General features: G+C 49.7%; 46 non-coding genes and 1 pseudogene across 46 annotated transcripts; all 47 read left to right on the top strand.

Annotated features, from left to right (window-relative positions):
- The first annotated feature begins 92 nt into the window (after nt 1-92).
- On the top strand, nt 93-211 carry LOC145084746 (5S ribosomal RNA). Its single transcript, XR_013699177.1, has one exon. It is a non-coding gene; the product is annotated as a 5S ribosomal RNA (ribosomal RNA).
- Nucleotides 212-426: 215 nt separating this feature from the next.
- On the top strand, nt 427-545 carry LOC145084167 (5S ribosomal RNA). Its single transcript, XR_013698618.1, has one exon. It is a non-coding gene; the product is annotated as a 5S ribosomal RNA (ribosomal RNA).
- A 215-nt stretch (nt 546-760) lies between these two features.
- LOC145084169 (5S ribosomal RNA) lies at nt 761-879 on the top strand. The gene has a single exon (XR_013698620.1). It is a non-coding gene; the product is annotated as a 5S ribosomal RNA (ribosomal RNA).
- Nucleotides 880-1,094: 215 nt separating this feature from the next.
- Nucleotides 1,095-1,213, top strand: LOC145084170 (5S ribosomal RNA). Its single transcript, XR_013698621.1, has one exon. It is a non-coding gene; the product is annotated as a 5S ribosomal RNA (ribosomal RNA).
- A 215-nt stretch (nt 1,214-1,428) lies between these two features.
- On the top strand, nt 1,429-1,547 carry LOC145084845 (5S ribosomal RNA). Its single transcript, XR_013699272.1, has one exon. It is a non-coding gene; the product is annotated as a 5S ribosomal RNA (ribosomal RNA).
- Nucleotides 1,548-1,763: 216 nt separating this feature from the next.
- On the top strand, nt 1,764-1,882 carry LOC145084764 (5S ribosomal RNA). Its single transcript, XR_013699195.1, has one exon. It is a non-coding gene; the product is annotated as a 5S ribosomal RNA (ribosomal RNA).
- A 215-nt stretch (nt 1,883-2,097) lies between these two features.
- LOC145084171 (5S ribosomal RNA) lies at nt 2,098-2,216 on the top strand. The gene has a single exon (XR_013698622.1). It is a non-coding gene; the product is annotated as a 5S ribosomal RNA (ribosomal RNA).
- Nucleotides 2,217-2,431: 215 nt separating this feature from the next.
- On the top strand, nt 2,432-2,550 carry LOC145084172 (5S ribosomal RNA). The gene has a single exon (XR_013698623.1). It is a non-coding gene; the product is annotated as a 5S ribosomal RNA (ribosomal RNA).
- Nucleotides 2,551-2,765: 215 nt separating this feature from the next.
- LOC145084173 (5S ribosomal RNA) lies at nt 2,766-2,884 on the top strand. The gene has a single exon (XR_013698624.1). It is a non-coding gene; the product is annotated as a 5S ribosomal RNA (ribosomal RNA).
- A 215-nt stretch (nt 2,885-3,099) lies between these two features.
- LOC145078865 (5S ribosomal RNA) lies at nt 3,100-3,210 on the top strand (annotated as a pseudogene).
- Nucleotides 3,211-3,424: 214 nt separating this feature from the next.
- On the top strand, nt 3,425-3,543 carry LOC145084174 (5S ribosomal RNA). Its single transcript, XR_013698625.1, has one exon. It is a non-coding gene; the product is annotated as a 5S ribosomal RNA (ribosomal RNA).
- A 215-nt stretch (nt 3,544-3,758) lies between these two features.
- On the top strand, nt 3,759-3,877 carry LOC145084175 (5S ribosomal RNA). The gene has a single exon (XR_013698626.1). It is a non-coding gene; the product is annotated as a 5S ribosomal RNA (ribosomal RNA).
- Nucleotides 3,878-4,093: 216 nt separating this feature from the next.
- Nucleotides 4,094-4,212, top strand: LOC145084176 (5S ribosomal RNA). The gene has a single exon (XR_013698627.1). It is a non-coding gene; the product is annotated as a 5S ribosomal RNA (ribosomal RNA).
- Nucleotides 4,213-4,427: 215 nt separating this feature from the next.
- LOC145084177 (5S ribosomal RNA) lies at nt 4,428-4,546 on the top strand. Its single transcript, XR_013698628.1, has one exon. It is a non-coding gene; the product is annotated as a 5S ribosomal RNA (ribosomal RNA).
- A 215-nt stretch (nt 4,547-4,761) lies between these two features.
- Nucleotides 4,762-4,880, top strand: LOC145084178 (5S ribosomal RNA). Its single transcript, XR_013698629.1, has one exon. It is a non-coding gene; the product is annotated as a 5S ribosomal RNA (ribosomal RNA).
- A 215-nt stretch (nt 4,881-5,095) lies between these two features.
- Nucleotides 5,096-5,214, top strand: LOC145084180 (5S ribosomal RNA). Its single transcript, XR_013698631.1, has one exon. It is a non-coding gene; the product is annotated as a 5S ribosomal RNA (ribosomal RNA).
- Nucleotides 5,215-5,429: 215 nt separating this feature from the next.
- Nucleotides 5,430-5,548, top strand: LOC145084182 (5S ribosomal RNA). Its single transcript, XR_013698632.1, has one exon. It is a non-coding gene; the product is annotated as a 5S ribosomal RNA (ribosomal RNA).
- Nucleotides 5,549-5,763: 215 nt separating this feature from the next.
- LOC145084183 (5S ribosomal RNA) lies at nt 5,764-5,882 on the top strand. The gene has a single exon (XR_013698633.1). It is a non-coding gene; the product is annotated as a 5S ribosomal RNA (ribosomal RNA).
- Nucleotides 5,883-6,098: 216 nt separating this feature from the next.
- Nucleotides 6,099-6,217, top strand: LOC145084184 (5S ribosomal RNA). Its single transcript, XR_013698634.1, has one exon. It is a non-coding gene; the product is annotated as a 5S ribosomal RNA (ribosomal RNA).
- Nucleotides 6,218-6,431: 214 nt separating this feature from the next.
- On the top strand, nt 6,432-6,550 carry LOC145084185 (5S ribosomal RNA). The gene has a single exon (XR_013698635.1). It is a non-coding gene; the product is annotated as a 5S ribosomal RNA (ribosomal RNA).
- Nucleotides 6,551-6,765: 215 nt separating this feature from the next.
- LOC145084186 (5S ribosomal RNA) lies at nt 6,766-6,884 on the top strand. The gene has a single exon (XR_013698636.1). It is a non-coding gene; the product is annotated as a 5S ribosomal RNA (ribosomal RNA).
- Nucleotides 6,885-7,099: 215 nt separating this feature from the next.
- Nucleotides 7,100-7,218, top strand: LOC145084187 (5S ribosomal RNA). Its single transcript, XR_013698637.1, has one exon. It is a non-coding gene; the product is annotated as a 5S ribosomal RNA (ribosomal RNA).
- Nucleotides 7,219-7,433: 215 nt separating this feature from the next.
- LOC145084188 (5S ribosomal RNA) lies at nt 7,434-7,552 on the top strand. The gene has a single exon (XR_013698638.1). It is a non-coding gene; the product is annotated as a 5S ribosomal RNA (ribosomal RNA).
- Nucleotides 7,553-7,767: 215 nt separating this feature from the next.
- LOC145084189 (5S ribosomal RNA) lies at nt 7,768-7,886 on the top strand. The gene has a single exon (XR_013698639.1). It is a non-coding gene; the product is annotated as a 5S ribosomal RNA (ribosomal RNA).
- A 215-nt stretch (nt 7,887-8,101) lies between these two features.
- Nucleotides 8,102-8,220, top strand: LOC145084190 (5S ribosomal RNA). Its single transcript, XR_013698640.1, has one exon. It is a non-coding gene; the product is annotated as a 5S ribosomal RNA (ribosomal RNA).
- Nucleotides 8,221-8,435: 215 nt separating this feature from the next.
- Nucleotides 8,436-8,554, top strand: LOC145084192 (5S ribosomal RNA). The gene has a single exon (XR_013698642.1). It is a non-coding gene; the product is annotated as a 5S ribosomal RNA (ribosomal RNA).
- A 216-nt stretch (nt 8,555-8,770) lies between these two features.
- LOC145084193 (5S ribosomal RNA) lies at nt 8,771-8,889 on the top strand. The gene has a single exon (XR_013698643.1). It is a non-coding gene; the product is annotated as a 5S ribosomal RNA (ribosomal RNA).
- A 215-nt stretch (nt 8,890-9,104) lies between these two features.
- Nucleotides 9,105-9,223, top strand: LOC145084194 (5S ribosomal RNA). The gene has a single exon (XR_013698644.1). It is a non-coding gene; the product is annotated as a 5S ribosomal RNA (ribosomal RNA).
- A 215-nt stretch (nt 9,224-9,438) lies between these two features.
- LOC145084195 (5S ribosomal RNA) lies at nt 9,439-9,557 on the top strand. The gene has a single exon (XR_013698645.1). It is a non-coding gene; the product is annotated as a 5S ribosomal RNA (ribosomal RNA).
- A 215-nt stretch (nt 9,558-9,772) lies between these two features.
- On the top strand, nt 9,773-9,891 carry LOC145084196 (5S ribosomal RNA). Its single transcript, XR_013698646.1, has one exon. It is a non-coding gene; the product is annotated as a 5S ribosomal RNA (ribosomal RNA).
- A 215-nt stretch (nt 9,892-10,106) lies between these two features.
- On the top strand, nt 10,107-10,225 carry LOC145084198 (5S ribosomal RNA). Its single transcript, XR_013698647.1, has one exon. It is a non-coding gene; the product is annotated as a 5S ribosomal RNA (ribosomal RNA).
- Nucleotides 10,226-10,440: 215 nt separating this feature from the next.
- LOC145084199 (5S ribosomal RNA) lies at nt 10,441-10,559 on the top strand. Its single transcript, XR_013698648.1, has one exon. It is a non-coding gene; the product is annotated as a 5S ribosomal RNA (ribosomal RNA).
- Nucleotides 10,560-10,774: 215 nt separating this feature from the next.
- LOC145084200 (5S ribosomal RNA) lies at nt 10,775-10,893 on the top strand. Its single transcript, XR_013698649.1, has one exon. It is a non-coding gene; the product is annotated as a 5S ribosomal RNA (ribosomal RNA).
- A 215-nt stretch (nt 10,894-11,108) lies between these two features.
- On the top strand, nt 11,109-11,227 carry LOC145084201 (5S ribosomal RNA). Its single transcript, XR_013698650.1, has one exon. It is a non-coding gene; the product is annotated as a 5S ribosomal RNA (ribosomal RNA).
- A 215-nt stretch (nt 11,228-11,442) lies between these two features.
- LOC145084202 (5S ribosomal RNA) lies at nt 11,443-11,561 on the top strand. The gene has a single exon (XR_013698651.1). It is a non-coding gene; the product is annotated as a 5S ribosomal RNA (ribosomal RNA).
- A 215-nt stretch (nt 11,562-11,776) lies between these two features.
- LOC145084204 (5S ribosomal RNA) lies at nt 11,777-11,895 on the top strand. Its single transcript, XR_013698653.1, has one exon. It is a non-coding gene; the product is annotated as a 5S ribosomal RNA (ribosomal RNA).
- Nucleotides 11,896-12,110: 215 nt separating this feature from the next.
- LOC145084205 (5S ribosomal RNA) lies at nt 12,111-12,229 on the top strand. The gene has a single exon (XR_013698654.1). It is a non-coding gene; the product is annotated as a 5S ribosomal RNA (ribosomal RNA).
- A 215-nt stretch (nt 12,230-12,444) lies between these two features.
- On the top strand, nt 12,445-12,563 carry LOC145084206 (5S ribosomal RNA). The gene has a single exon (XR_013698655.1). It is a non-coding gene; the product is annotated as a 5S ribosomal RNA (ribosomal RNA).
- A 215-nt stretch (nt 12,564-12,778) lies between these two features.
- On the top strand, nt 12,779-12,897 carry LOC145084207 (5S ribosomal RNA). The gene has a single exon (XR_013698656.1). It is a non-coding gene; the product is annotated as a 5S ribosomal RNA (ribosomal RNA).
- Nucleotides 12,898-13,112: 215 nt separating this feature from the next.
- Nucleotides 13,113-13,231, top strand: LOC145084208 (5S ribosomal RNA). Its single transcript, XR_013698657.1, has one exon. It is a non-coding gene; the product is annotated as a 5S ribosomal RNA (ribosomal RNA).
- Nucleotides 13,232-13,446: 215 nt separating this feature from the next.
- LOC145084209 (5S ribosomal RNA) lies at nt 13,447-13,565 on the top strand. Its single transcript, XR_013698658.1, has one exon. It is a non-coding gene; the product is annotated as a 5S ribosomal RNA (ribosomal RNA).
- Nucleotides 13,566-13,780: 215 nt separating this feature from the next.
- LOC145084210 (5S ribosomal RNA) lies at nt 13,781-13,899 on the top strand. The gene has a single exon (XR_013698659.1). It is a non-coding gene; the product is annotated as a 5S ribosomal RNA (ribosomal RNA).
- Nucleotides 13,900-14,114: 215 nt separating this feature from the next.
- On the top strand, nt 14,115-14,233 carry LOC145084211 (5S ribosomal RNA). Its single transcript, XR_013698660.1, has one exon. It is a non-coding gene; the product is annotated as a 5S ribosomal RNA (ribosomal RNA).
- Nucleotides 14,234-14,448: 215 nt separating this feature from the next.
- On the top strand, nt 14,449-14,567 carry LOC145084212 (5S ribosomal RNA). The gene has a single exon (XR_013698661.1). It is a non-coding gene; the product is annotated as a 5S ribosomal RNA (ribosomal RNA).
- A 215-nt stretch (nt 14,568-14,782) lies between these two features.
- Nucleotides 14,783-14,901, top strand: LOC145085007 (5S ribosomal RNA). The gene has a single exon (XR_013699425.1). It is a non-coding gene; the product is annotated as a 5S ribosomal RNA (ribosomal RNA).
- A 214-nt stretch (nt 14,902-15,115) lies between these two features.
- On the top strand, nt 15,116-15,234 carry LOC145084214 (5S ribosomal RNA). Its single transcript, XR_013698662.1, has one exon. It is a non-coding gene; the product is annotated as a 5S ribosomal RNA (ribosomal RNA).
- A 215-nt stretch (nt 15,235-15,449) lies between these two features.
- Nucleotides 15,450-15,568, top strand: LOC145084216 (5S ribosomal RNA). The gene has a single exon (XR_013698664.1). It is a non-coding gene; the product is annotated as a 5S ribosomal RNA (ribosomal RNA).
- The last annotated feature ends 26 nt before the right edge of the window (nt 15,569-15,594 follow it).

A 15,594-nucleotide genomic window follows, 5' to 3' on the forward strand; every position in this document is an offset into this window, starting at 1 on the left:
CGGAGCCGATCCGTCACGTGGGTCCCACGCCCCGCGTACCAAAACAAAGGCGTCTTCTAACACATAAAAAAAATAAACATGGATAGTATTTCGGGCGCGATCATACCAGCACTAATGCACCGGATCCCATCAGAACTCCGCAGTTAAGTGTGCTTGGGCGAGAGTAGTACTAGGATGGGTGACCCCCTGGGAAGTCCTCGTGTTGCACCCCCCTTTTTCGTTGTCCGTTTGCGTTTGTTTCTAGGTTTTACGTGCTTTTTTTTCCTTTCTTTCTTGCTATTTCTATGCTCGGGTGCCCTCCGGTTCATGGCTGATGGTTTTCGTATTTTTGGAACGGAGCCGATCCGTCACGTGGGTCCCACGCCCCGCGTACCAAAACAAAGGCGTCTTCTAACACATAAAAACAATAAACATGGATAGTATTTCGGGCGCGATCATACCAGCACTAATGCACCGGATCCCATCAGAACTCCGCAGTTAAGCGTGCTTGGGCGAGAGTAGTACTAGGATGGGTGACCCCCTGGGAAGTCCTCGTGTTGCACCCCCCTTTTTCGTTGTCCGTTTGCGTTTGTTTCTAGGTTTTACGTGCTTTTTTTTCCTTTCTTTCTTGCTATTTCTATGCTCGGGTGCCCTCCGGTTCATGGCTGATGGTTTTCGTATTTTTGGAACGGAGCCGATCCGTCACGTGGGTCCCACGCCCCGCGTACCAAAACAAAGGCGTCTTCTAACACATAAAAACAATAAACATGGATAGTATTTCGGGCGCGATCATACCAGCACTAATGCACCGGATCCCATCAGAACTCCGCAGTTAAGCGTGCTTGGGCGAGAGTAGTACTAGGATGGGTGACCCCCTGGGAAGTCCTCGTGTTGCACCCCCCTTTTTCGTTGTCCGTTTGCGTTTGTTTCTAGGTTTTACGTGCTTTTTTTTCCTTTCTTTCTTGCTATTTCTATGCTCGGGTGCCCTCCGGTTCATGGCTGATGGTTTTCGTATTTTTGGAACGGAGCCGATCCGTCACGTGGGTCCCACGCCCCGCGTACCAAAACAAAGGCGTCTTCTAACACATAAAAACAATAAACATGGATAGTATTTCGGGCGCGATCATACCAGCACTAATGCACCGGATCCCATCAGAACTCCGCAGTTAAGCGTGCTTGGGCGAGAGTAGTACTAGGATGGGTGACCCCCTGGGAAGTCCTCGTGTTGCACCCCCCTTTTTCGTTGTCCGTTTGCGTTTGTTTCTAGGTTTTACGTGCTTTTTTTTCCTTTCTTTCTTGCTATTTCTATGCTCGGGTGCCCTCCGGTTCATGGCTGATGGTTTTCGTATTTTTGGAACGGAGCCGATCCGTCACGTGGGTCCCACGCCCCGCGTACCAAAACAAAGGCGTCTTCTAACACATAAAAACAATAAACATGGATAGTATTTCGGGCGCGATCATACCAGCACTAATGTACCGGATCCCATCAGAACTCCGCAGTTAAGCGTGCTTGGGCGAGAGTAGTACTAGGATGGGTGACCCCCTGGGAAGTCCTCGTGTTGCACCCCCCTTTTTCGTTGTCCGTTTGCGTTTGTTTCTAGGTTTTACGTGCTTTTTTTTTCCTTTCTTTCTTGCTATTTCTATGCTCGGGTGCCCTCCGGTTCATGGCTGATGGTTTTCGTATTTTTGGAACGGAGCCGATCCGTCACGTGGGTCCCACGCCCCGCGTACCAAAACAAAGGCGTCTTCTAACACATAAAAACAATAAACATGGATAGTATTTCGGGCGCGATCATACCAGCACTAATGCACCGGATCCCATCAGAACTCCGCAGTTAAACGTGCTTGGGCGAGAGTAGTACTAGGATGGGTGACCCCCTGGGAAGTCCTCGTGTTGCACCCCCCTTTTTCGTTGTCCGTTTGCGTTTGTTTCTAGGTTTTACGTGCTTTTTTTTCCTTTCTTTCTTGCTATTTCTATGCTCGGGTGCCCTCCGGTTCATGGCTGATGGTTTTCGTATTTTTGGAACGGAGCCGATCCGTCACGTGGGTCCCACGCCCCGCGTACCAAAACAAAGGCGTCTTCTAACACATAAAAACAATAAACATGGATAGTATTTCGGGCGCGATCATACCAGCACTAATGCACCGGATCCCATCAGAACTCCGCAGTTAAGCGTGCTTGGGCGAGAGTAGTACTAGGATGGGTGACCCCCTGGGAAGTCCTCGTGTTGCACCCCCCTTTTTCGTTGTCCGTTTGCGTTTGTTTCTAGGTTTTACGTGCTTTTTTTTCCTTTCTTTCTTGCTATTTCTATGCTCGGGTGCCCTCCGGTTCATGGCTGATGGTTTTCGTATTTTTGGAACGGAGCCGATCCGTCACGTGGGTCCCACGCCCCGCGTACCAAAACAAAGGCGTCTTCTAACACATAAAAACAATAAACATGGATAGTATTTCGGGCGCGATCATACCAGCACTAATGCACCGGATCCCATCAGAACTCCGCAGTTAAGCGTGCTTGGGCGAGAGTAGTACTAGGATGGGTGACCCCCTGGGAAGTCCTCGTGTTGCACCCCCCTTTTTCGTTGTCCGTTTGCGTTTGTTTCTAGGTTTTACGTGCTTTTTTTTCCTTTCTTTCTTGCTATTTCTATGCTCGGGTGCCCTCCGGTTCATGGCTGATGGTTTTCGTATTTTTGGAACGGAGCCGATCCGTCACGTGGGTCCCACGCCCCGCGTACCAAAACAAAGGCGTCTTCTAACACATAAAAACAATAAACATGGATAGTATTTCGGGCGCGATCATACCAGCACTAATGCACCGGATCCCATCAGAACTCCGCAGTTAAGCGTGCTTGGGCGAGAGTAGTACTAGGATGGGTGACCCCCTGGGAAGTCCTCGTGTTGCACCCCCCTTTTTCGTTGTCCGTTTGCGTTTGTTTCTAGGTTTTACGTGCTTTTTTTTCCTTTCTTTCTTGCTATTTCTATGCTCGGGTGCCCTCCGGTTCATGGCTGATGGTTTTCGTATTTTTGGAACGGAGCCGATCCGTCACGTGGGTCCCACGCCCCGCGTACCAAAACAAAGGCGTCTTCTAACACATAAAAACAATAAACATGGATAGTATTTCGGGCGCGATCATACCAGCACTAATGCACCGGATCCCATCAGAACTCCGCAGTTAAGCGTGCTTGGGCGAGAGTAGTACTAGGATGCCTGGGAAGTCCTCGTGTTGCACCCCCCTTTTTCGTTGTCCGTTTGCGTTTGTTTCTAGGTTTTACGTGCTTTTTTTTCTTTCTTTCTTGCTATTTCTATGCTCGGGTGCCCTCCGGTTCATGGCTGATGGTTTTCGTATTTTTGGAACGGAGCCGATCCGTCACGTGGGTCCCACGCCCCGCGTACCAAAACAAAGGCGTCTTCTAACACATAAAAACAATAAACATGGATAGTATTTCGGGCGCGATCATACCAGCACTAATGCACCGGATCCCATCAGAACTCCGCAGTTAAGCGTGCTTGGGCGAGAGTAGTACTAGGATGGGTGACCCCCTGGGAAGTCCTCGTGTTGCACCCCCCTTTTTCGTTGTCCGTTTGCGTTTGTTTCTAGGTTTTACGTGCTTTTTTTTCCTTTCTTTCTTGCTATTTCTATGCTCGGGTGCCCTCCGGTTCATGGCTGATGGTTTTCGTATTTTTGGAACGGAGCCGATCCGTCACGTGGGTCCCACGCCCCGCGTACCAAAACAAAGGCGTCTTCTAACACATAAAAACAATAAACATGGATAGTATTTCGGGCGCGATCATACCAGCACTAATGCACCGGATCCCATCAGAACTCCGCAGTTAAGCGTGCTTGGGCGAGAGTAGTACTAGGATGGGTGACCCCCTGGGAAGTCCTCGTGTTGCACCCCCCTTTTTCGTTGTCCGTTTGCGTTTGTTTCTAGGTTTTACGTGCTTTTTTTTTCCTTTCTTTCTTGCTATTTCTATGCTCGGGTGCCCTCCGGTTCATGGCTGATGGTTTTCGTATTTTTGGAACGGAGCCGATCCGTCACGTGGGTCCCACGCCCCGCGTACCAAAACAAATGCGTCTTCTAACACATAAAAACAATAAACATGGATAGTATTTCGGGCGCGATCATACCAGCACTAATGCACCGGATCCCATCAGAACTCCGCAGTTAAGCGTGCTTGGGCGAGAGTAGTACTAGGATGGGTGACCCCCTGGGAAGTCCTCGTGTTGCACCCCCCTTTTTCGTTGTCCGTTTGCGTTTGTTTCTAGGTTTTACGTGCTTTTTTTTCCTTTCTTTCTTGCTATTTCTATGCTCGGGTGCCCTCCGGTTCATGGCTGATGGTTTTCGTATTTTTGGAACGGAGCCGATCCGTCACGTGGGTCCCACGCCCCGCGTACCAAAACAAAGGCGTCTTCTAACACATAAAAACAATAAACATGGATAGTATTTCGGGCGCGATCATACCAGCACTAATGCACCGGATCCCATCAGAACTCCGCAGTTAAGCGTGCTTGGGCGAGAGTAGTACTAGGATGGGTGACCCCCTGGGAAGTCCTCGTGTTGCACCCCCCTTTTTCGTTGTCCGTTTGCGTTTGTTTCTAGGTTTTACGTGCTTTTTTTTCCTTTCTTTCTTGCTATTTCTATGCTCGGGTGCCCTCCGGTTCATGGCTGATGGTTTTCGTATTTTTGGAACGGAGCCGATCCGTCACGTGGGTCCCACGCCCCGCGTACCAAAACAAAGGCGTCTTCTAACACATAAAAACAATAAACATGGATAGTATTTCGGGCGCGATCATACCAGCACTAATGCACCGGATCCCATCAGAACTCCGCAGTTAAGCGTGCTTGGGCGAGAGTAGTACTAGGATGGGTGACCCCCTGGGAAGTCCTCGTGTTGCACCCCCCTTTTTCGTTGTCCGTTTGCGTTTGTTTCTAGGTTTTACGTGCTTTTTTTTCCTTTCTTTCTTGCTATTTCTATGCTCGGGTGCCCTCCGGTTCATGGCTGATGGTTTTCGTATTTTTGGAACGGAGCCGATCCGTCACGTGGGTCCCACGCCCCGCGTACCAAAACAAAGGCGTCTTCTAACACATAAAAACAATAAACATGGATAGTATTTCGGGCGCGATCATACCAGCACTAATGCACCGGATCCCATCAGAACTCCGCAGTTAAGCGTGCTTGGGCGAGAGTAGTACTAGGATGGGTGACCCCCTGGGAAGTCCTCGTGTTGCACCCCCCTTTTTCGTTGTCCGTTTGCGTTTGTTTCTAGGTTTTACGTGCTTTTTTTTCCTTTCTTTCTTGCTATTTCTATGCTCGGGTGCCCTCCGGTTCATGGCTGATGGTTTTCGTATTTTTGGAACGGAGCCGATCCGTCACGTGGGTCCCACGCCCCGCGTACCAAAACAAAGGCGTCTTCTAACACATAAAAACAATAAACATGGATAGTATTTCGGGCGCGATCATACCAGCACTAATGCACCGGATCCCATCAGAACTCCGCAGTTAAGCGTGCTTGGGCGAGAGTAGTACTAGGATGGGTGACCCCCTGGGAAGTCCTCGTGTTGCACCCCCCTTTTTCGTTGTCCGTTTCCGTTTGTTTCTAGGTTTTACGTGCTTTTTTTTCCTTTCTTTCTTGCTATTTCTATGCTCGGGTGCCCTCCGGTTCATGGCTGATGGTTTTCGTATTTTTGGAACGGAGCCGATCCGTCACGTGGGTCCCACGCCCCGCGTACCAAAACAAAGGCGTCTTCTAACACATAAAAACAATAAACATGGATAGTATTTCGGGCGCGATCATACCAGCACTAATGCACCGGATCCCATCAGAACTCCGCAGTTAAGCGTGCTTGGGCGAGAGTAGTACTAGGATGGGTGACCCCCTGGGAAGTCCTCGTGTTGCACCCCCCTTTTTCGTTGTCCGTTTGCGTTTGTTTCTAGGTTTTACGTGCTTTTTTTTTCCTTTCTTTCTTGCTATTTCTATGCTCGGGTGCCCTCCGGTTCATGGCTGATGGTTTTCGTATTTTTGGAACGGAGCCGATCCGTCACGTGGGTCCCACGCCCCGCGTACCAAAACAAAGGCGTCTTCTAACACATAAAAACAATAAACATGGATAGTATTTCGGGCGCGATCATACCAGCACTAATGCACCGGATCCCATCAGAACTCCGCAGTTAAGCGTGCTTGGGCGAGAGTAGTACTAGGATGGGTGACCCCCTGGGAAGTCCTCGTGTTGCACCCCCCTTTTTCGTTGTCCGTTTGCGTTTGTTTCTAGGTTTTACGTGCTTTTTTTCCTTTCTTTCTTGCTATTTCTATGCTCGGGTGCCCTCCGGTTCATGGCTGATGGTTTTCGTATTTTTGGAACGGAGCCGATCCGTCACGTGGGTCCCACGCCCCGCGTACCAAAACAAAGGCGTCTTCTAACACATAAAAACAATAAACATGGATAGTATTTCGGGCGCGATCATACCAGCACTAATGCACCGGATCCCATCAGAACTCCGCAGTTAAGCGTGCTTGGGCGAGAGTAGTACTAGGATGGGTGACCCCCTGGGAAGTCCTCGTGTTGCACCCCCCTTTTTCGTTGTCCGTTTGCGTTTGTTTCTAGGTTTTACGTGCTTTTTTTTCCTTTCTTTCTTGCTATTTCTATGCTCGGGTGCCCTCCGGTTCATGGCTGATGGTTTTCGTATTTTTGGAACGGAGCCGATCCGTCACGTGGGTCCCACGCCCCGCGTACCAAAACAAAGGCGTCTTCTAACACATAAAAACAATAAACATGGATAGTATTTCGGGCGCGATCATACCAGCACTAATGCACCGGATCCCATCAGAACTCCGCAGTTAAGCGTGCTTGGGCGAGAGTAGTACTAGGATGGGTGACCCCCTGGGAAGTCCTCGTGTTGCACCCCCCTTTTTCGTTGTCCGTTTGCGTTTGTTTCTAGGTTTTACGTGCTTTTTTTTCCTTTCTTTCTTGCTATTTCTATGCTCGGGTGCCCTCCGGTTCATGGCTGATGGTTTTCGTATTTTTGGAACGGAGCCGATCCGTCACGTGGGTCCCACGCCCCGCGTACCAAAACAAAGGCGTCTTCTAACACATAAAAACAATAAACATGGATAGTATTTCGGGCGCGATCATACCAGCACTAATGCACCGGATCCCATCAGAACTCCGCAGTTAAGCGTGCTTGGGCGAGAGTAGTACTAGGATGGGTGACCCCCTGGGAAGTCCTCGTGTTGCACCCCCCTTTTTCGTTGTCCGTTTCCGTTTGTTTCTAGGTTTTACGTGCTTTTTTTTCCTTTCTTTCTTGCTATTTCTATGCTCGGGTGCCCTCCGGTTCATGGCTGATGGTTTTCGTATTTTTGGAACGGAGCCGATCCGTCACGTGGGTCCCACGCCCCGCGTACCAAAACAAAGGCGTCTTCTAACACATAAAAACAATAAACATGGATAGTATTTCGGGCGCGATCATACCAGCACTAATGCACCGGATCCCATCAGAACTCCGCAGTTAAGCGTGCTTGGGCGAGAGTAGTACTAGGATGGGTGACCCCCTGGGAAGTCCTCGTGTTGCACCCCCCTTTTTCGTTGTCCGTTTGCGTTTGTTTCTAGGTTTTACGTGCTTTTTTTTCCTTTCTTTCTTGCTATTTCTATGCTCGGGTGCCCTCCGGTTCATGGCTGATGGTTTTCGTATTTTTGGAACGGAGCCGATCCGTCACGTGGGTCCCACGCCCCGCGTACCAAAACAAAGGCGTCTTCTAACACATAAAAACAATAAACATGGATAGTATTTCGGGCGCGATCATACCAGCACTAATGCACCGGATCCCATCAGAACTCCGCAGTTAAGCGTGCTTGGGCGAGAGTAGTACTAGGATGGGTGACCCCCTGGGAAGTCCTCGTGTTGCACCCCCCTTTTTCGTTGTCCGTTTGCGTTTGTTTCTAGGTTTTACGTGCTTTTTTTTCCTTTCTTTCTTGCTATTTCTATGCTCGGGTGCCCTCCGGTTCATGGCTGATGGTTTTCGTATTTTTGGAACGGAGCCGATCCGTCACGTGGGTCCCACGCCCCGCGTACCAAAACAAAGGCGTCTTCTAACACATAAAAACAATAAACATGGATAGTATTTCGGGCGCGATCATACCAGCACTAATGCACCGGATCCCATCAGAACTCCGCAGTTAAGCGTGCTTGGGCGAGAGTAGTACTAGGATGGGTGACCCCCTGGGAAGTCCTCGTGTTGCACCCCCCTTTTTCGTTGTCCGTTTGCGTTTGTTTCTAGGTTTTACGTGCTTTTTTTTCCTTTCTTTCTTGCTATTTCTATGCTCGGGTGCCCTCCGGTTCATGGCTGATGGTTTTCGTATTTTTGGAACGGAGCCGATCCGTCACGTGGGTCCCACGCCCCGCGTACCAAAACAAAGGCGTCTTCTAACACATAAAAACAATAAACATGGATAGTATTTCGGGCGCGATCATACCAGCACTAATGCACCGGATCCCATCAGAACTCCGCAGTTAAGCGTGCTTGGGCGAGAGTAGTACTAGGATGGGTGACCCCCTGGGAAGTCCTCGTGTTGCACCCCCCTTTTTCGTTGTCCGTTTGCGTTTGTTTCTAGGTTTTACGTGCTTTTTTTTTCCTTTCTTTCTTGCTATTTCTATGCTCGGGTGCCCTCCGGTTCATGGCTGATGGTTTTCGTATTTTTGGAACGGAGCCGATCCGTCACGTGGGTCCCACGCCCCGCGTACCAAAACAAAGGCGTCTTCTAACACATAAAAACAATAAACATGGATAGTATTTCGGGCGCGATCATACCAGCACTAATGCACCGGATCCCATCAGAACTCCGCAGTTAAGCGTGCTTGGGCGAGAGTAGTACTAGGATGGGTGACCCCCTGGGAAGTCCTCGTGTTGCACCCCCCTTTTTCGTTGTCCGTTTGCGTTTGTTTCTAGGTTTTACGTGCTTTTTTTTCCTTTCTTTCTTGCTATTTCTATGCTCGGGTGCCCTCCGGTTCATGGCTGATGGTTTTCGTATTTTTGGAACGGAGCCGATCCGTCACGTGGGTCCCACGCCCCGCGTACCAAAACAAAGGCGTCTTCTAACACATAAAAACAATAAACATGGATAGTATTTCGGGCGCGATCATACCAGCACTAATGCACCGGATCCCATCAGAACTCCGCAGTTAAGCGTGCTTGGGCGAGAGTAGTACTAGGATGGGTGACCCCCTGGGAAGTCCTCGTGTTGCACCCCCCTTTTTCGTTGTCCGTTTGCGTTTGTTTCTAGGTTTTACGTGCTTTTTTTTCCTTTCTTTCTTGCTATTTCTATGCTCGGGTGCCCTCCGGTTCATGGCTGATGGTTTTCGTATTTTTGGAACGGAGCCGATCCGTCACGTGGGTCCCACGCCCCGCGTACCAAAACAAAGGCGTCTTCTAACACATAAAAACAATAAACATGGATAGTATTTCGGGCGCGATCATACCAGCACTAATGCACCGGATCCCATCAGAACTCCGCAGTTAAGCGTGCTTGGGCGAGAGTAGTACTAGGATGGGTGACCCCCTGGGAAGTCCTCGTGTTGCACCCCCCTTTTTCGTTGTCCGTTTGCGTTTGTTTCTAGGTTTTACGTGCTTTTTTTTCCTTTCTTTCTTGCTATTTCTATGCTCGGGTGCCCTCCGGTTCATGGCTGATGGTTTTCGTATTTTTGGAACGGAGCCGATCCGTCACGTGGGTCCCACGCCCCGCGTACCAAAACAAAGGCGTCTTCTAACACATAAAAACAATAAACATGGATAGTATTTCGGGCGCGATCATACCAGCACTAATGCACCGGATCCCATCAGAACTCCGCAGTTAAGCGTGCTTGGGCGAGAGTAGTACTAGGATGGGTGACCCCCTGGGAAGTCCTCGTGTTGCACCCCCCTTTTTCGTTGTCCGTTTGCGTTTGTTTCTAGGTTTTACGTGCTTTTTTTTCCTTTCTTTCTTGCTATTTCTATGCTCGGGTGCCCTCCGGTTCATGGCTGATGGTTTTCGTATTTTTGGAACGGAGCCGATCCGTCACGTGGGTCCCACGCCCCGCGTACCAAAACAAAGGCGTCTTCTAACACATAAAAACAATAAACATGGATAGTATTTCGGGCGCGATCATACCAGCACTAATGCACCGGATCCCATCAGAACTCCGCAGTTAAGCGTGCTTGGGCGAGAGTAGTACTAGGATGGGTGACCCCCTGGGAAGTCCTCGTGTTGCACCCCCCTTTTTCGTTGTCCGTTTGCGTTTGTTTCTAGGTTTTACGTGCTTTTTTTTCCTTTCTTTCTTGCTATTTCTATGCTCGGGTGCCCTCCGGTTCATGGCTGATGGTTTTCGTATTTTTGGAACGGAGCCGATCCGTCACGTGGGTCCCACGCCCCGCGTACCAAAACAAAGGCGTCTTCTAACACATAAAAACAATAAACATGGATAGTATTTCGGGCGCGATCATACCAGCACTAATGCACCGGATCCCATCAGAACTCCGCAGTTAAGCGTGCTTGGGCGAGAGTAGTACTAGGATGGGTGACCCCCTGGGAAGTCCTCGTGTTGCACCCCCCTTTTTCGTTGTCCGTTTGCGTTTGTTTCTAGGTTTTACGTGCTTTTTTTTCCTTTCTTTCTTGCTATTTCTATGCTCGGGTGCCCTCCGGTTCATGGCTGATGGTTTTCGTATTTTTGGAACGGAGCCGATCCGTCACGTGGGTCCCACGCCCCGCGTACCAAAACAAAGGCGTCTTCTAACACATAAAAACAATAAACATGGATAGTATTTCGGGCGCGATCATACCAGCACTAATGCACCGGATCCCATCAGAACTCCGCAGTTAAGCGTGCTTGGGCGAGAGTAGTACTAGGATGGGTGACCCCCTGGGAAGTCCTCGTGTTGCACCCCCCTTTTTCGTTGTCCGTTTGCGTTTGTTTCTAGGTTTTACGTGCTTTTTTTTCCTTTCTTTCTTGCTATTTCTATGCTCGGGTGCCCTCCGGTTCATGGCTGATGGTTTTCGTATTTTTGGAACGGAGCCGATCCGTCACGTGGGTCCCACGCCCCGCGTACCAAAACAAAGGCGTCTTCTAACACATAAAAACAATAAACATGGATAGTATTTCGGGCGCGATCATACCAGCACTAATGCACCGGATCCCATCAGAACTCCGCAGTTAAGCGTGCTTGGGCGAGAGTAGTACTAGGATGGGTGACCCCCTGGGAAGTCCTCGTGTTGCACCCCCCTTTTTCGTTGTCCGTTTGCGTTTGTTTCTAGGTTTTACGTGCTTTTTTTTCCTTTCTTTCTTGCTATTTCTATGCTCGGGTGCCCTCCGGTTCATGGCTGATGGTTTTCGTATTTTTGGAACGGAGCCGATCCGTCACGTGGGTCCCACGCCCCGCGTACCAAAACAAAGGCGTCTTCTAACACATAAAAACAATAAACATGGATAGTATTTCGGGCGCGATCATACCAGCACTAATGCACCGGATCCCATCAGAACTCCGCAGTTAAGCGTGCTTGGGCGAGAGTAGTACTAGGATGGGTGACCCCCTGGGAAGTCCTCGTGTTGCACCCCCCTTTTTCGTTGTCCGTTTGCGTTTGTTTCTAGGTTTTACGTGCTTTTTTTTCCTTTCTTTCTTGCTATTTCTATGCTCGGGTGCCCTCCGGTTCATGGCTGATGGTTTTCGTATTTTTGGAACGGAGCCGATCCGTCACGTGGGTCCCACGCCCCGCGTACCAAAACAAAGGCGTCTTCTAACACATAAAAACAATAAACATGGATAGTATTTCGGGCGCGATCATACCAGCACTAATGCACCGGATCCCATCAGAACTCCGCAGTTAAGCGTGCTTGGGCGAGAGTAGTACTAGGATGGGTGACCCCCTGGGAAGTCCTCGTGTTGCACCCCCCTTTTTCGTTGTCCGTTTGCGTTTGTTTCTAGGTTTTACGTGCTTTTTTTTCCTTTCTTTCTTGCTATTTCTATGCTCGGGTGCCCTCCGGTTCATGGCTGATGGTTTTCGTATTTTTGGAACGGAGTCGATCCGTCACGTGGGTCCCACGCCCCGCGTACCAAAACAAAGGCGTCTTCAAACACATAAAAACAATAAACATGGATAGTATTTCGGGCGCGATCATACCAGCACTAATGCACCGGATCCCATCAGAACTCCGCAGTTAAGCGTGCTTGGGCGAGAGTAGTACTAGGATGGGTGACCCCCTGGGAAGTCCTCGTGTTGCACCCCCCTTTTTCGTTGTCCGTTTGCGTTTGTTTCTAGGTTTTACGTGCTTTTTTTTCCTTTCTTTCTTGCTATTTCTATGCTCGGGTGCCCTCCGGTTCATGGCTGATGGTTTTCGTATTTTTGGAACGGAGCTGATCCGTCACGTGGGTCCCACGCCCCGCGTACCAAAACAAAGGCGTCTTCTAACACATAAAAACAATAAACATGGATAGTATTTCGGGCGCGATCATACCAGCACTAATGCACCGGATCCCATCAGAACTCCGCAGTTAAGCGTGCTTGGGCGAGAGTAGTACTAGGATGGGTGACCCCCTGGGAAGTCCTCGTGTTGCACCCCCCTTTTTCGTTGTCCGTTTGCGTTTGTTTCTAGGTTTTACGTGCTTTTTTTTCCTTTCTTTCTTGCTATTTCTATGCTCGGGTGCCCTCCGGTTCATGGCTGATGGTTTTCGTATTTTTGGAACGGAGCCGATCCGTCACGTGGGTCCCACGCCCCGCGTACCAAAACAAAGGCGTCTTCTAACACATAAAAACAATAAACATGGATAGTATTTCGGGCGCGATCATACCAGCACTAATGCACCGGATCCCATCAGAACTCCGCAGTTAAGCGTGCTTGGGCGAGAGTAGTACTAGGATGGGTGACCCCCTGGGAAGTCCTCGTGTTGCACCCCCCTTTTTCGTTGTCCGTTTGCGTTTGTTTCTAGGTTTTACGTGCTTTTTTTTCCTTTCTTTCTTGCTATTTCTATGCTCGGGTGCCCTCCGGTTCATGGCTGATGGTTTTCGTATTTTTGGAACGGAGCCGATCCGTCACGTGGGTCCCACGCCCCGCGTACCAAAACAAAGGCGTCTTCTAACACATAAAAACAATAAACATGGATAGTATTTCGGGCGCGATCATACCAGCACTAATGCACCGGATCCCATCAGAACTCCGCAGTTAAGCGTGCTTGGGCGAGAGTAGTACTAGGATGGGTGACCCCCTGGGAAGTCCTCGTGTTGCACCCCCCTTTTTCGTTGTCCGTTTGCGTTTGTTTCTAGGTTTTACGTGCTTTTTTTTCCTTTCTTTCTTGCTATTTCTATGCTCGGGTGCCCTCCGGTTCATGGCTGATGGTTTTCGTATTTTTGGAACGGAGCCGATCCGTCACGTGGGTCCCACGCCCCGCGTACCAAAACAAAGGCGTCTTCTAACACATAAAAACAATAAACATGGATAGTATTTCGGGCGCGATCATACCAGCACTAATGCACCGGATCCCATCAGAACTCCGCAGTTAAGCGTGCTTGGGCGAGAGTAGTACTAGGATGGGTGACCCCCTGGGAAGTCCTCGTGTTGCACCCCCCTTTTTCGTTGTCCGTTTGCGTTTGTTTCTAGGTTTTACGTGCTTTTTTTTCCTTTCTTTCTTGCTATTTCTATGCTCGGGTGCCCTCCGGTTCATGGCTGATGGTTTTCGTATTTTTGGAACGGAGCCGATCCGTCACGTGGGTCCCACGCCCCGCGTACCAAAACAAAGGCGTCTTCTAACACATAAAAACAATAAACATGGATAGTATTTCGGGCGCGATCATACCAGCACTAATGCACCGGATCCCATCAGAACTCCGCAGTTAAGCGTGCTTGGGCGAGAGTAGTACTAGGATGGGTGACCCCCTGGGAAGTCCTCGTGTTGCACCCCCCTTTTTCGTTGTCCGTTTGCGTTTGTTTCTAGGTTTTACGTGCTTTTTTTTCCTTTCTTTCTTGCTATTTCTATGCTCGGGTGCCCTCCGGTTCATGGCTGATGGTTTTCGTATTTTTGGAACGGAGCCGATCCGTCACGTGGGTCCCACGCCCCGCGTACCAAAACAAAGGCGTCTTCTAACACATAAAAACAATAAACATGGATAGTATTTCGGGCGCGATCATACCAGCACTAATGCACCGGATCCCATCAGAACTCCGCAGTTAAGCGTGCTTGGGCGAGAGTAGTACTAGGATGGGTGACCCCCTGGGAAGTCCTCGTGTTGCACCCCCCTTTTTCGTTGTCCGTTTGCGTTTGTTTCTAGGTTTTACGTGCTTTTTTTTCCTTTCTTTCTTGCTATTTCTATGCTCGGGTGCCCTCCGGTTCATGGCAGATGGTTTTCGTATTTTTGGAACGGAGCCGATCCGTCACGTGGGTCCCACGCCCCGCGTACCAAAACAAAGGCGTCTTCTAACACATAAAAACAATAAACATGGATAGTATTTCGGGCGCGATCATACCAGCACTAATGCACCGGATCCCATCAGAACTCCGCAGTTAAGCGTGCTTGGGCGAGAGTAGTACTAGGATGGGTGACCCCCTGGGAAGTCCTCGTGTTGCACCCCCCTTTTTCGTTGTCCGTTTGCGTTTGTTTCTAGGTTTTACGTGCTTTTTTTTCCTTTCTTTCTTGCTATTTCTATGCTCGGGTGCCCTCCGGTTCATGGCTGATGGTTTTCGTATTTTTGGAACGGAGCCGATCCGTCACGTGGGTCCCACGCCCCGCGTACCAAAACAAAGGCGTCTTCTAACACATAAAAACAATAAACATGGATAGTATTTCGGGCGCGATCATACCAGCACTAATGCACCGGATCCCATCAGAACTCCGCAGTTAAGCGTGCTTGGGCGAGAGTAGTACTAGGATGGTTGACCCCCTGGGAAGTCCTCGTGTTGCACCCCCCTTTTTCGTTGTCCGTTTCCGTTTGTTTCTAGGTTTTACGTGCTTTTTTTTCCTTTCTTTCTTGCTATTTCTATGCTCGGGTGCCCTCCGGTTCATGGCTGATGGTTTTCGTATTTTTGGAACGAGCCGATCCGTCACGTGGGTCCCACGCCCCGCGTACCAAAACAAAGGCGTCTTCTAACACATAAAAACAATAAACATGGATAGTATTTCGGGCGCGATCATACCAGCACTAATGCACCGGATCCCATCAGAACTCCGCAGTTAAGCGTGCTTGGGCGAGAGTAGTACTAGGATGGGTGACCCCCTGGGAAGTCCTCGTGTTGCACCCCCCTTTTTCGTTGTCCGTTTGCGTTTGTTTCTAGGTTTTACGTGCTTTTTTTTCCTTTCTTTCTTGCTATTTCTATGCTCGGGTGCCCTCCGGTTCATGGCTGATGGTTTTCGTATTTTTGGAACGGAGCCGATCCGTCACGTGGGTCCCACGCCCCGCGTACCAAAACAAAGGCGTCTTCTAACACATAAAAACAATAAACATGGATAGTATTTCGGGCGCGATCATACCAGCACTAATGCACCGGATCCCATCAGAACTCCGCAGTTAAGCGTGCTTGGGCGAGAGTAGTACTAGGATGGGTGACCCCCTGGGAAGTCCTCGTGTTGCACCCCCCTTTTTCGTTGTCCGTTTGCGTTTG

This window comes from Lactuca serriola, chromosome 1 (assembly GCF_051521515.1).
Source record: "Lactuca serriola cultivar US96UC23 chromosome 1, Lser_US96UC23_V15, whole genome shotgun sequence".
NCBI lineage: Eukaryota > Viridiplantae > Streptophyta > Magnoliopsida > Asterales > Asteraceae > Lactuca > Lactuca serriola.